At 34.9% G+C, this 7,343-nt stretch overlaps 1 long non-coding RNA gene across 1 annotated transcript; it reads right to left on the minus strand.

Annotated features, from left to right (window-relative positions):
- Window positions 1-2,858: 2,858 nt before the first annotated feature.
- LOC130467146 (uncharacterized) lies at window positions 2,859-5,466 on the minus strand. Its single transcript, XR_008927305.1, has 4 exons — window positions 5,044-5,466; window positions 4,716-4,954; window positions 4,139-4,202; window positions 2,859-3,120 (listed from the first exon to the last, which is right to left on the minus strand). It is a non-coding gene; the product is annotated as an uncharacterized lncRNA (long non-coding RNA).
- Between the last annotated feature and the right edge of the window lie 1,877 nt (window positions 5,467-7,343).

Raw genomic sequence — 7,343 nt, forward strand, 5'->3', positions numbered from 1 at the left:
TTGCGACCCTATAGGCTTCGAACTCTAATTTCTTGACTGGTTAAATCCCGACTTCACCCGGTTACCAATCTCATTACCATTTTGTTCCTTTTTCCTGCTTAGTAAAGCACTCATACTTCCTATGCCCCTTTTTCTGACAATAGTTGCAGGTCACTAATTCTCCTTTGCAGTTCTTGCCAGGGTGATTGTTATTGCACATCTTACAGTGATACACTCTTTCAGGTTGGTTCCTATTGTTGTTCCCCTGATTGTTCCTTCCTTGAAAATTTTCATTTCCATTCCCATTCCTATTCTCATTCATATTCCTCTTGAAATTCCCTTGGTTTTTCCAGCATTAAACTCTTTTCTTTTCTCCCCAACAACATTTTTCTTGTCCATTCTGGACTACAGGCCATAAATATGAGCAGCCCCCCCCATACACAATATATAAAGACGTAAAGGTTTCCCCACCTAATCCTAAGGTGGTCATGCTATAAGTCTGCATAGTATTCAGCTATGGTCATGCTCCCTATGCTAAGGTTTATGAATTCCTAAGCTTTTTGCTTTCTCATAAAAGGTAGGGTAAAACTTTCCCCTTAAGACAGTAACAATTGAATCCTAATTGAATCTCTCAGCAGCGCTAAGCCTAGCTCTATTTTCTCTCCACCATAAATCAGCTTCATCTTTCAAGTACATGACAACTTGACCCACTCTCATGTTCTCAAGACATTTTACATCCCCAAACAGTTTCTCAAACTCTCTAACCTAGTTCTCTAAAAAAGTAGGATCAACTTGCCCCTTAATTCATGGTGGCTTAACTTTGGCTAGTCTCTCAAACATGTCCCCAGCAGGATCGGGACGCTCAATTCTCTCCTGGGTTAGCTTTTCCGCCAATAGGCGAATAGCAACAACTAGGTCATTATTGTTGGTCATCCTAGAGCGCGACCTGAGATTAATATACTCTACTTTAGGTATAAACATCACTTAATAGTATCCTGTACCACGTAATATCGCCTCAACAGACATAATTCACGTAAATCAAACAATCATTTACGAATATGCAACAATTATTTCAAGGTAATCTCCTTGAACATTCCTGAACGATATTCACATAGGAGACATTCAATTGAGGAACAAGGAACGAAATTCAATCATCACGAATAATAAGGTAGAATAAAGGAAGAAAACATTCTTCATCGTGTCCCAAAATGAACTCTTGATCCTTTGAATAATCAATAATCTAACTTTTATTCCTCAAAAGAGTGTGAAGAATAATTTCTAAACCGTAATAACGCATTTGTCCTCAAAATACCATAAAGGGGCTATTACATCCTTGAAAAGAATAAAGAATAACTCAAACTCCTATTGCTTTAACTTTAAACTGTTTTAGCTTTGCTACTTATTCTTTAAAACATAAAAGAACTAACTAACTTTACAACTTCAAATACTTGTGGCATCTTGCCTATCTGTTCTTTCCTAGGAAACTTGCGGAGTGAAATCTAGATCTTCAAGATTCGTCGAACTCTTCCTCTAGCTCCCTATCTGAATCACTAGAGATCTCAATGGTAGGCTCATGGGCCCCTGGGTTAGGGTTTCTCTGCCTCAACACCTACATTCTCATTCTCCACAGCTACATCATTTTCCTCTAGGTCATTATTTACACTTATTCCCATAGGTTCTTCTGTAACTGAATCCCCAACATGACTTCCTACGATTTTATCGTCTCTAAACCCACTTTCTGCTGCTTCAATAATGGTGGTCAGAATTTCTGAATCATATTTCCATCTACCATCCCAAGTCCCATACTTAGTCAAGTTTGGAGTTCCATTATCAGAATGCATGTCTTTAAACTTTTCCTTGAGTTCTAGGTATGGAAATTTGTTAGGTAAGCAATTAATGATAGTGGCTGGTATGATATCCTTTCTCATTAAGATAGGTTGCCCTTGAACTTTAGCATAATATTCACATCCAAACATGATTTTCTTCACGTAAATATCAGGGGTTTCTATATCAAGTTTCTCGAAGGATCCTATGTTGGTATACTTGGAAAGAAATATTTTATTCCTGAAATAAACAATTCCATGTCTCACTAACGATTTTCCAACCAAATCATAAACAAAGTTCAATAACGCAATAAGTTTGGTGGAAGCAAACAATTCTTTATGCACATGTAAATGTAACACTTAAACAATTAGCACACGCACGTACATAACAATCAATTTCTAAAGTTAGCGTTGACTAGCTACTAATGCACATATAATTCTACCTTATATGCCCTTCTTATACTACCCATCTCTCATAAACTAAAGCATTGGAATAATTTAAATAACAAGGTAAAAGGACGCTAATATAATAAAATTATAACATAGAATATTAATATAAATAAAAAATATAAAATAAATAAAGTAAAATAAATTAAGGAAATGCGTAGCGAATAAATTAGAAAATAAAGTTATTAATTCGAAAAAGATTTATATTTTCTAATAACGAATTCTAACTCTTGAAACAACTTAAAAAAATGTACTCATTTTTTTTTTTTTTGAATAATAAATAATAAGAAAAATAAAAATGTCGAAAGTATCACTTTAACTTTAATAATAATTTGATTTCGAACTTAAATAAGAAATATTATATACTTTCAAACAGGATAAAAGGAAATCGGTCCCCCAAAAAAAAGTACCAATTTTTGAACACTATAATACGTAGAATCTCGATTTTTAAGAAATTTATTTTAAATAACTAGATAGTTAGGCGCCTAAAATTTATTAAAGTAAAACCTTAGCTTCTAGATACCACTTTGTAACACCCCGACAATTCTCTCTTTTCTAAAATAATCTTTTAATATAAAACGTAGAGAATTATCAAGGCATTATCGCCCGTGTAAAAACGTAACGGCTTATTCAGAATTTTGCAGCGGAAAACATAAAACTAACTTTTAGGTTCATAAATAATCTATTACATATTAGGTCCAAACCAATTAACTGAAATAAGGAAATACGAATAGTACGACAAATTTCAAATCCAAGTTAACAAATTAAATCACTCAAGTAAACAAATAGAACAACAAGCTCTCTAATCCCGATCCCAATGGTGCATCATCTTCAAACCTGTAGATGGGCAACGCTTATTGATCCTTAGAGACTGCTCACCAAAGATGGGTCATCACAGGATCAATAAGGCATAGCCATGATCAACACACACAAACAAAGCACGTAATCAGCAAAGCTGAGTACTACATACTAAAACAACAACAATCCTAGCATGATACTATCAAACCAACAACCCTAACATGATACTAATAAATATAAGTAAGGACAGACAAAACATAATAATTTGACGATTATACTTGACTAGACTAAGCTAGGCTTAATAACCATAATATTATTTTAGTTGAAATAGACAATGGACCGAGTTGACCATCCAGAAGTCTTCACTAAGGAAGACGAGGTACGGGCGCGACTCCGTAACCTCAGTGACCTGCGATATCGAGGAACGTTTAAATAAAAATAGGACACGGTGATCAATCCGGTCCCAGAAAAGGCCATGGGCTACCACCATGAACCCCAACTCCTGTTTGTCCGTCACTTCAGACGTGCACAGTCTAAAGCTATTGCTATTCAGTTTCACTTTACATGATTTACAAATTGAGATTCCGTTATGACTCAACCATTACATAAGACAGACAATTCACATTTGTTCACAACTGTTTTTATCTTGGAATTAAGTAAGTGATCATAAAAGCATCAATCAAGACTCATTCCAACTTAACCAACCTTTCCTTTAACCATGAGCAACCCTGTATATGGGCATAAAGTTTCAACTTACTAAACAAGGTCCTCCGCCCTTATAAAGTAGTGAAAAGATAGAAAGGGAACAACAACCAATTGATCCAACCCAATCATATAGAATAATCTAGTGTTCCCAACCAACATGTTTGTATCAAACATCCATACTAACATGTTACAGTTCTTATAGTGCAAAATAAGTTCAATAAGTTTGTCCAACAGTATTAAACATGCACATTCAATATAACCCAGTTCGTCCATAATATCAACATCACCAAGTTCAACAATAATATCAACATAACCAAGTTCAACAACAAGATTCAACATGGTTTCATCAATTAGCACACATTCCAAGCACACAGGTATGTACGTACCTTGCATAAACAACTAATAGGCCACTTTAACACTTTCAAAAGTCGCCTAAAGAGAATTCTCCGCCTAAAACAACCAACAAGGATTCCCAATCAATTTCTAATCATTCACAACTATAATAAAGCATTCTAAATACATCCTAAACATATTTAGAACCTTCCCCAATATCCAAACTTGAATGTTTGATTTCCTAACATCATAATTATTAAATTACTGATTGAAATTCGTTGAAAACTCTTCGCAAACATCATACTTTAAATTTTCAGCAATATAACTAATTTCAAACTACTCCCAAAACTTTGAAATCATAAAAACAATAACTTTAATAATTTATAATCATTCTACCATGATTTCAAAACTATTAAACCTTTAAAACCTTAAAATTTCATGCTTTAAATAATTAAAATTCAAATTCCAATTCAATTACATAATCTGAAAATTAATAATTTGATTATGCAAAACATATAATCTGAAATTCATAATTAAATTATAAAACTATAAAATTTAATTCAAGAAAACATAAATTAAATTAATTAAACATAATTAAAACATTAAATTAGCTTAGGGTTAGGAGTAAACCAAAAAGTGAAGGGAGGAAGAGCTGACGGCGGTTGGTGCAGCAGCACGGCGATGCCACAGTGGCAGCGCGGCGATGGGTGGTGGCGCAGCAGGGTGACCGAAGGTGGCTGGTGGTGCAAGCAGGAGGAAACGCACGCAGAGGAGAAAGAAAAGGAGGAGTGTTGATGCTTCGCGAAGGAGAAGGGAAGGGGCCAACGACCGGTGCTGGTTGGTTGGCGGCAGCGACGGGGTGCAGGTGGCTGTCGCAACAAATGAACACAAGCATTAAGGAGGAGAGAACGAAAGGGAGAAGGAAAACCGAAGGAGAAAAGGAGGAAGAAGAAGTTACCGGCGAGGAAGGTTGCACGCGACGGAGGAGGAGCGTCTGAGGTGGTTGGCCGGCGGCGTGAGGGACAACAGCAAGGAGGGCGGCGGTGGCTGAAGCAGAGAGAGAGTTTGCTTGCTTTTCACGTGAATTGGAGGAGAGGAGAGAAGAGGGTTTTTGGCTTTCTTGATTTTACGTGAAGTTGAATTATGGGTTGATAATATGGGTTTTCTTGTTTTGGGCTTTGTCAATTTGGGCTAGGATTAGAATTGAGTTTGTTTGAATCCAAAACCAGTTAATATTGTTTTCCAAATTCAATCGAACGTGTTTTCGCAATTCAAATTCTTTTCAACATAAAATTCTAAAATTATTTTTTTGATTTCATAAATCGTTGAAATATTTAGAACGTATAAAAATAAATTACGTTAAATATATATTTATTACTAAACTTCATAAATTCTATTTAATTATAAATAATATACGTTAAAATATATTTAATAAAATTTATAAATTTACGGGGGATTACATAGTGCAGATGCAGAAAACAGAGTGTCACTAATGTTGTTGTTGAGGCATGTTGGTTTGGTAGTCTCTTACTTGAGTTGCATTGTCCTCTTCGAAGGCCATTATTGTTTATTGTGATAATGTTAGTGCAATCTATCTTATACGCAACTCAATACAACACCAACGAACCAAGCACGTCGAGATGGACATCCATTTTGTTCGGGAAAGATGGCGTTGGGTCAAGTACGGGTGCTTCATGTTTCTTCCCGATGCCAGTTTGCAGACATCTTCACGAAAGACCTTCCGCAAACAATTATTTTTTGATTTTAGGAACAGTTTTAGCGTACGACCTCCTCCATCTATGACTGAGTGGTTTGATAGAGATAGAATCTCTTAGTATATTTTTATGTACAATAGGTTTCTAGACGTATTAGGTTTGCTAATACAATTAGGACTAATGTTGTACTCCCTCCGTATTTTTTTAAGAGATACGCTTGCCTTTTCCGGCCGTATTTATTTAAGAGATACACTTGCCATTTTTAGTAACTTATCAACCCCACCATCTAATTAAATAATACATCTAATATACCATGTCACCCACCATCCTATTAAACAAATATTTTCATAAACCCACACCACCCTCCACCCACCAAAATGACATGGTCCCCATATATTTAATTATTAAAATATCTATCCAACCCCACTTGCTTTATTATTTTATTTCATTCAATTATTCTTCTTAATACCCGTGCCCGACCAAGTGTATCTCTTAAAAAAATACAAAAGGAGTAACCCACTATATATATTTGATCAATTGCTAAACTCTAATTCACTAAGTTCCATAATATCTAACAAATATGACTATATTTTATCTTACATATAAATCACTAATGATAGTCAATATAAAATGTAGTAGTAAGGTAAAAATCCAAAGTGATGAATATTAAAAAAAAACGGATGAAGTATAAATTACTACGGAGTATTTCATATTATTTGTTTCCCGTCGATCCTCTACACCATGCACGTGTCAGACCATGAATTGTGTTATCATACAACACAGTCCATCAACATTATTAAATGACCACGAAGTATATCTCCCTACTCCTATTCCTCGTAAGATCCTAATTAATTTTGCCTTGTTTACAAGGAAGTGAACATTGATCAAATAAATGGTTAGAAAGGTCAAAGGTGCACGATAGAAAAGTATGCTAAGATAGTAAACTAGCATACTACCTCCGCTTTAAAATGATCTTTATATTTTTCGTCTAATTTGGACATGATATGGACATACCGGTTTTCATATGGACATAATAATTTTGATATGGACATTATTTAGACACACCGATTCTGATTTAGACGTATGAGTAAAATTTAGTTAAGAACTGGAAACCGTACATTATTTAGACTGAAACTCATATAGTAGGTAACGCTACAGTTCATGATGACGTGTCCTTATAAGAATTGTGAAATAATTATTTAAAAACGGAGGGAGTGAGTAACTCATACAGTAGGTACTAGGTAATGCTCGAAAATGATTTGGGGGAAAACTTGGTATACACGAAGACTGTCGGCATGCCTCATAAACTTTTTTGGTTCATCACTATGGAGTATGGACTATATATGGAGTAGCTTTCTCCTGCGTCACGACGACTTTAGCTCCGGACCACCTACGTTACATGCATTTTGATTGTTTGTTTAAGTCAAGTGGATTTCTTTTAATTCATTTTTCTCGACAGTTAATTCATTCCAATACGGAGCATTAATAAGAAAATATGGTAAAAATTAATGTATTAATAGTGCAAAGTTAAACTATTACTTCG

Source organism: Spinacia oleracea, chromosome 2 (assembly GCF_020520425.1).
Source record: "Spinacia oleracea cultivar Varoflay chromosome 2, BTI_SOV_V1, whole genome shotgun sequence".
Classification (NCBI taxonomy): domain Eukaryota; kingdom Viridiplantae; phylum Streptophyta; class Magnoliopsida; order Caryophyllales; family Amaranthaceae; genus Spinacia; species Spinacia oleracea.